This window comes from Dermacentor andersoni, chromosome 2, assembly GCF_023375885.2.
Source record: "Dermacentor andersoni chromosome 2, qqDerAnde1_hic_scaffold, whole genome shotgun sequence".
Lineage (NCBI taxonomy): Eukaryota > Metazoa > Arthropoda > Arachnida > Ixodida > Ixodidae > Dermacentor > Dermacentor andersoni.
This window is the reverse complement of record NC_092815.1, coordinates 202554160-202560879: the sequence shown is the minus strand read 5'-3', so window position 1 is coordinate 202560879 and position 6720 is coordinate 202554160.

Below are 6720 nucleotides of genomic sequence, written 5' to 3'. Positions count from 1 at the left end.
GTACGTAGTCTTAGCTTCGATTCCAGTACGTCCGATGGCATGCCCGCTGACAATTCGTGAATTACCACGCGCTTGACTTCGCCTGGCATGGCCACATATGCCTGTACTGGGTAGCTCGTTCCGTGCTTGATCTTGCGTATTTCGTTTGCTGCTTCTTCGGAGGTGCTCGCGATCATTATGTTCGAGCCGGGTCGGAGCCTGACCAGAAAATTCTCCTCCTTGACTCTTCCTCCACATGCTTCCACGATGGCACACGTGGCTTGATACGGCTTCATTGCCTGAACTTTGAGTCCTCCACGGGGTCGGATAATAACCTTGGCGTCATCCATAGGGAGCGGCGGTAGCTTCTGCCTCGGCTACCGCTGCGCTCCTGGTTTAAGTCCTTGAGCCGGCGTGCGCCCTCCACCGGATTGTGTCATCCCGCTGGCAGCAGCGTCTGCCGGCGCTGTCTTGCTATTGTTCTTCATCGCTTGGGGCCCCTCTGGCTTCAAAATGGTGTCGCCCTTGGCGGCGTGCTTGATTCTTTTCTTGTATCGTCTGGTATAGTATATCTGCCAATTTCTTTCTTCGTCTCGCACCAGGCTCTCGTTGTCGCTGACGTCCTGTTGCATGCTTGCGTCTTCCATGGCTCCTTCGGGGCCGTTCCCCGCTCCCGGCGTGCCGGAACTCGTGGTCGCCGGCGCGGCCTCTATCTCTTGAGTTTGCGCCTGATCCTGGGCTGGGCCAGCTCCAAAATTATTTGCGGCAAGGTTGTTTTGTGCCCGAGATGTCATTCCTGTCTTCCCCGAAGGCCTTCGGCTTGACAGGGCGCCCGCTCGGGGCGGGGTCCGCTAAGCGTCGCGTTAGCCTTAGCTCCCCGGCCATGAGGTCGTGACTTCCAAACCCGATAAAAGTCCAAAAAGTGGGCCTACAAGGCTGAATTCGGTGTTCTTGTGGTCTTGATGCTTATCTTCGTCGATCTTGCCAAAAGATTTGATGGCCTGGTGGATTTGCAACGTCGAAAGCTTCGAAAATGCGCGCAGTCCTTGCGACATGCCTCAGCTCTCTTCGATCTCTTCGATCTTCTGGCGAACTCCAGACGACAAACCGATCTGCTTCCGCTGCCACCGCGTTGGTTATGTAGCCCGTCACTGCAGCATCACTTGGATGCCGCCATACTGGAGCTCATTTCCTGCTCCTCACCCATACGCCGACGCTCGCCGTTATTCACCTGGCCGCCTGTACCCTACTTCCCATGCCCCTGACAACCGCTTCTCCGTGCAATCGCCGTCGCCTCAGCGCCGTCGCTGCCCGTCACCCCAACCTCGCCGCTTTTCCTCGCCAAACCGACGGACGGAAAACTAGGCCATGCAGCTCTTGGAGGAAGCGCTGCATCACGTTCGTCCTGTACAAATCCTCCGTTGACGCTCCTCACCAACAGGAACCTAATAGAAGTAGACGTCAATGGTGTTCCGTTGACGGCATTAATTGATACCGGAGCCCAAGTGTCCATAATGAGCACTAACCTATGTCGTCGCTTCAAAAAAGTTCTTACGCCTGCCATCACTCAAGCCGTACACGTCGCCAATGGCACCACTGTTGCCGTCAGGGGTATGTGCACTGCTCGCATAGGAATTGCTGGCCGCCAAGTTCCACTCCTGTTCACCATGCTGACCAGTCGCCCTTATGACCTAATCTTCGGGCTCGACTTTCTGACGACGCATTCTGCCCTCATCGACTGTTCCACCGGTACGCTGTGTCTCGAGCTTCCTCTTCTTTCAGAGGTTCGCCCCGAACAACCGAACACCCTCTGCACTACAGCGTTTTTTCGCTTACCTCCAAAAGCCCTAACCTTCGTCGAACTGGCCTCAACGGCAACCGCGCCTGATGCCGACTGTGTCGTCGCACCTATTCGTGATGTCCTCCTGGCGCACGACATCTCTGTGCCGCACTCCGTCGTAACCCTTGCCGCTAATCGGATGTGTCTTGCCATTATCAATTTTGGCTTGACGAAGCAAGTGATACCTGAAGGCATAGCGGTGGCCATGCTCCGGTCAGTGACAGATGACCACGTCACTGCTTTTGCAGCCGACGCGTCTCCAGATCCTCCTGATTACCCACAGGATGCCTTGAACCTCGACGGCCCATTACGTCCCATGGTCGCTCCGCACCTCCCACCTGACCAAGCAGCCACCCTTTATCGCCTTTTGCTTTCCTACCGCGACATATTTGACACTCCCAATCGACCACTTGGTCAGAGGTCCCTTGTTAAACATCGGATCAACACTGGTGATGCTGTTCCCATTCACCGCCGACCGTATCGCGTGTCCAAGGCAGAGCGGCAAGTTATTCAGCAGGAAGTAAACAAGACGCTCACCAGAGGCATTGTTGAGCCCTCTTGGAGTCCTTGGGCGTCGCCGGCCGTGCTCGCCAAAAAAAAAAGAAAAAAAAAGATGGCACGTGGCGTTTCTGCGTTGATTACCACCAGCTAAACCGAATTACTAAAAAGGACGCTTATCATTTAACACGAATCAATGACGCTCTTGATTGTCTTCGCAGTGCCAAATACTTTTTGTCCATCGACCTTCGATCTCGTTATTGGCAGATTTTCGTCGATGAGCATGACCAAGAAAAGACCGCTTTCGTCACACCAGATGGCCTCTACCAATTCAAGCTTATGCCGTTCGGTTTATGCAATGCCCCCGCCACGTTCGAACGGATGATGGACTCTCTGCTTCAAGGTTCAAATGGTCAACTTGCCTTTGTTGCCTCGACGACGTCCTTGTGCTTTCTTCTACATTCGAGACGCACCTTGAGTGCGTCGCAGCTATCCTTGAAGTTTTCCGCAAGGCTGGGCACCAATTAAACTCAACTAAGTGCCACTTCGGGCTCCGGCAGATTACAGTGCTAGGCCATCTCGTCGGTGCTTCCAGAGTACAACCCGACTCGGAGAAGCTTCGAGCAGTAACGGCTTTTTCCTGTACCTTAGTCTGTCAAAGACGTCCGGAGTTTTGTGGGGCTCTGTTTTTATTTCAGACGGCTCGTGAAAGATTTCGCAGCAATCGCTCGACGACTCACTGAACCTCTGAAGAAAGACGTGCCTTTTACATGGTGCTGCCCTCAGGCTGCCGCATTTTCACGCGTTATCACGATTCTCACCAATCTATCGGACTTGGCGCATTTTGACCCGTCTGCACCTACAAGTGTCCAAACCGATGCCAATGATTATGGGATCGGCGCCGTCTTATTGCAACGCCAACACGTACACGACCGCGTTATAGCCTACGCTAGCCGGCTCCTGACAACTGCAGAGCGCAACTATTCGATTCCCGAGCGCGAACGTCTTGCTCTCGTCTGGGCTGTTTCAAAGTTCCGCCCAAACTTATATGGAAAGCCCTTCTCAGTAATCAGAGACCATCATGTGCTCTGTTGCCTTTTGTCGCTCAAGGATCCTACTGGCCGACTCGGTCGTTGGGCCCGCCGACTACAAGAATATCCCTACAAAGTGACTTACAAGTCGGGACCCCAACATCAGGACGTAGATCGCCACTCTCGCTACCCAGTCGAAGACGCGACCTCTACGTTTGATACTGACACCGACGCCTGTGTTCCCTCTGTTTATCCACTGCTCCATGTCGCCGAGGAGCAGCGCCGTGACCCGTCCTTGCGTATCATCATTGACCGCCTAGAATCGTCACTCGCCGACAGGTCCCTTCGCTTATTCACATTTCAAGATGGCGTACTTTACCGCCACAACGTTCATGGCGACGGCCCTGCATTACTCCTTGTGATCCCTAAACAACTTCGCTCGGCTGTTCTCCACAAATTTCAAGACCTTCGCACTGCCGATCACCTGGGTGTGTCACGTACCTACGACCGAGTTGAGTTGAGTTGAGTGGTTCTAGGCTACTGGTGGGATTAGCCTTGCAGTTGCTGCTGGCAATTGCTCCACCGTAGCGACACTTAAAATACATAAATCATGTAAATCAGACATAGACCTCACAACTACACATAGTCACCCCTAAGTTCACCATGTGGAAGCCAAATCTGTGTCCTGCAGGTAATTTAAATGAAGGCGAGAAACTTCCTATCTAGCTGCTTCCCGCGCGGAAAACAATGTTCTGAAGAGAACTGTGAGGGATTCCTGTTTTCTTGAGCGACCCGAATAACACACTCCTTTCCGTTATACAGAGTACAGCACATAAGGTAATGTTCTATGTCCCCGCACACACCACACGTTGAACATAATGGAGACAACGCCAGGCCAGTTGTATACATCCACACAGGGGTACGAGCAGAGCCCGTGCGAATGCGGAGCAGTAAAGTGGCTTGGTTTGTTTTGAGACCTTTGGTCACACATGGCGTGTGAGGTGAGCTCCACAAAGAACTGAAGTGGCACGACACCGCTTCTCTGAAGAGTCTCTTGTCCTTTCGAGGCACTTTTCTCAATGGATACCCAGAGAGCGCTCTATGGGCGAGGCTGTCCGCCATCTCGTTGCCTATGATACCTATGTGCGAGGGCACCCATTGGAATCGTATGGAGAAGCCTTTGATATGGAGTTTGTGCACCGAGCGTATGGAGCTTAGACATAAGGCATCAGTAGGGAACCCGTGCTCTAACCTTTGAAGGGCGGATTTCGAATCTGTAAGAATGACAACGGGTTGAGGCGTACAAAACCGTAGCTTCTTTAGAGCTGTCTCAATGGCAACGCTTTCGGCCATTGTGGAGGACACGACTGCAGTGAAGCGAACCGGTCAATCATACTTCAAAAAGGGAATGTGAAAAGTAGCTGCACTAGAACCTCTGACCTTGTCCACAGAGCCATCAGTAAAAATTTGAAGATGCCGTGCATATTCAGCCTCAAGATGTTCCAGTACGAGCGAACGCGTTGCCGCCAAAGGAGAACTCCGCTTAGCACGAACGTGAGGAATTGTTAACGAACAATCGAGGCTCGCGAAAGACCCAGGTGGTTTCAACCTCTTAGTTCGACCTCTAGCGTAAAGACCCAGGTAACCAAGAGTATTAAGGGCCAAGTACGCTCGGGACTCAGATCTCTTTCGAAGGCTCTTTAGAAGGGTTCGTCCGGCTATCGTCTGTTCGAGGCGGCCAATTTGCATCAATAACCTTTGTGAAGCGACTAGGCTGACAGGTCTCGATAGAGACTCATAAAGTACTGCATTGTTAGGCGCAGTCTGCAGAACGCCAAGAGCCCGCCTAAGGCCCTTTCTGTCCAAACCTCAAGCCGTTCCAGCTGTGATAGTGAGGGGGAAATTAAAGGGAGCTGGAACATTATTCGACTCGTCACTAGTGCACGGTGCAGCCTGATCATTGAAGAAGGGTGACTTCCCCATTGCTCACTTGCAACTCTAAGGATCACATTCAGACGCGGAGATATTGATGTCACAATAGAGTCCACAGCTCGTCGCCACTGTACACGGTAGTCCATAATGACGCCCAAAAAGCGCTTTTGCTTCAATTGACGAAGGCAAGATTGATCAAGGTCTATCTTCAGCCGCGCGTACAGTCTTCCTCTACCTGGAAGCATGATGAAGCCAGAGTTTTCCACCGAGAGAGTCAACCCAACACCTTGAAGGTAATTTTGAACTGAAAGTAATAACTGTCGAGCTATCAGAGCTAAACGCTTGTGTTGATATCCGCTTAACCAAATACAAATATCGTCCGCATATATCGACATATGGATATGCCTGCAATGTTTTTGCACTTCAGCGGGAAGACCAGCCATTACAACAATAAATAGCGTCGGGGAAAGAACACTTCCCTGAGGTACACCTCGCGATACCGCCCTTTCGGTGCTTGTGGTATTTCCTGACCGCACTTGAATTTTGCCATCACTGATAAGTAAGTGAATGAATCGCAGAACATAGCCCTGTACGCCTATAGCCTGCAAGCTATTTAGTATCGAGCTCCGAAGGACGCACCCGCCGTGGTTGCTCAGTGGCTATGGTGTTGGGCTACTGAGCACGAGGTCGCGGGATCGAATCCCGGCCACGGCGGCCGCATTTCGATGGGGGCGAATTGCGAGAACACCCGTGTACTTAGATTTAGGTGCTCGTTAAAGAACCTCAGGTGGTCGAAATTTCCGGAGTCCCCCACTACGGCGTGCCTCATAATCAGAAAGTGGTTTTGTCACGTAAAACCCCACAATTTAATTTTTTTTTCTGAAGGACGCTATCATAAGCCTTTGATACGTCTAGGAAAATAGCTACTGTTGAGAGGCCCAAAGCTCTTTGACGTTCAATTCGGCTTATCAAGTCCAAGACGCTATCTTGCACGCTTAAACCTGTGCGGAATCCAGTCATGCATGTTGGCAGAGCCCTTATATCTTCGAGCCACCATGATAAACGCTTACTTGCCAGCTTCTCCGTGAGCTTAGCCACACATGACGTCAGTGATACAGGACGATAGGAGGCCAAGTCTGTCATTTCTTTGCCGGGCTTCAGCACTGGGACAACACAAGCCACCTTCCATGAAGGAGGAACGTCGCCAGTCTCCCATACTCGATTGAGATAGCTTAGGAGCATCTTCTGGTGTTCTAGAGGTAGGTTATGCATCTGGTTGGTAATTCTGTCAGGACCTGGTGCACATCGACGCCGCAGGCTGCTGAGTGCTGTCTGTACCTCTCGAAGTGTGAATGGGGCGTCCATAATAGACGTAGATGTTGCAGGCAAAGCGCATGGAGGAATTCCTGAACTTGCACGTACAAATGCATCTGCAAATTC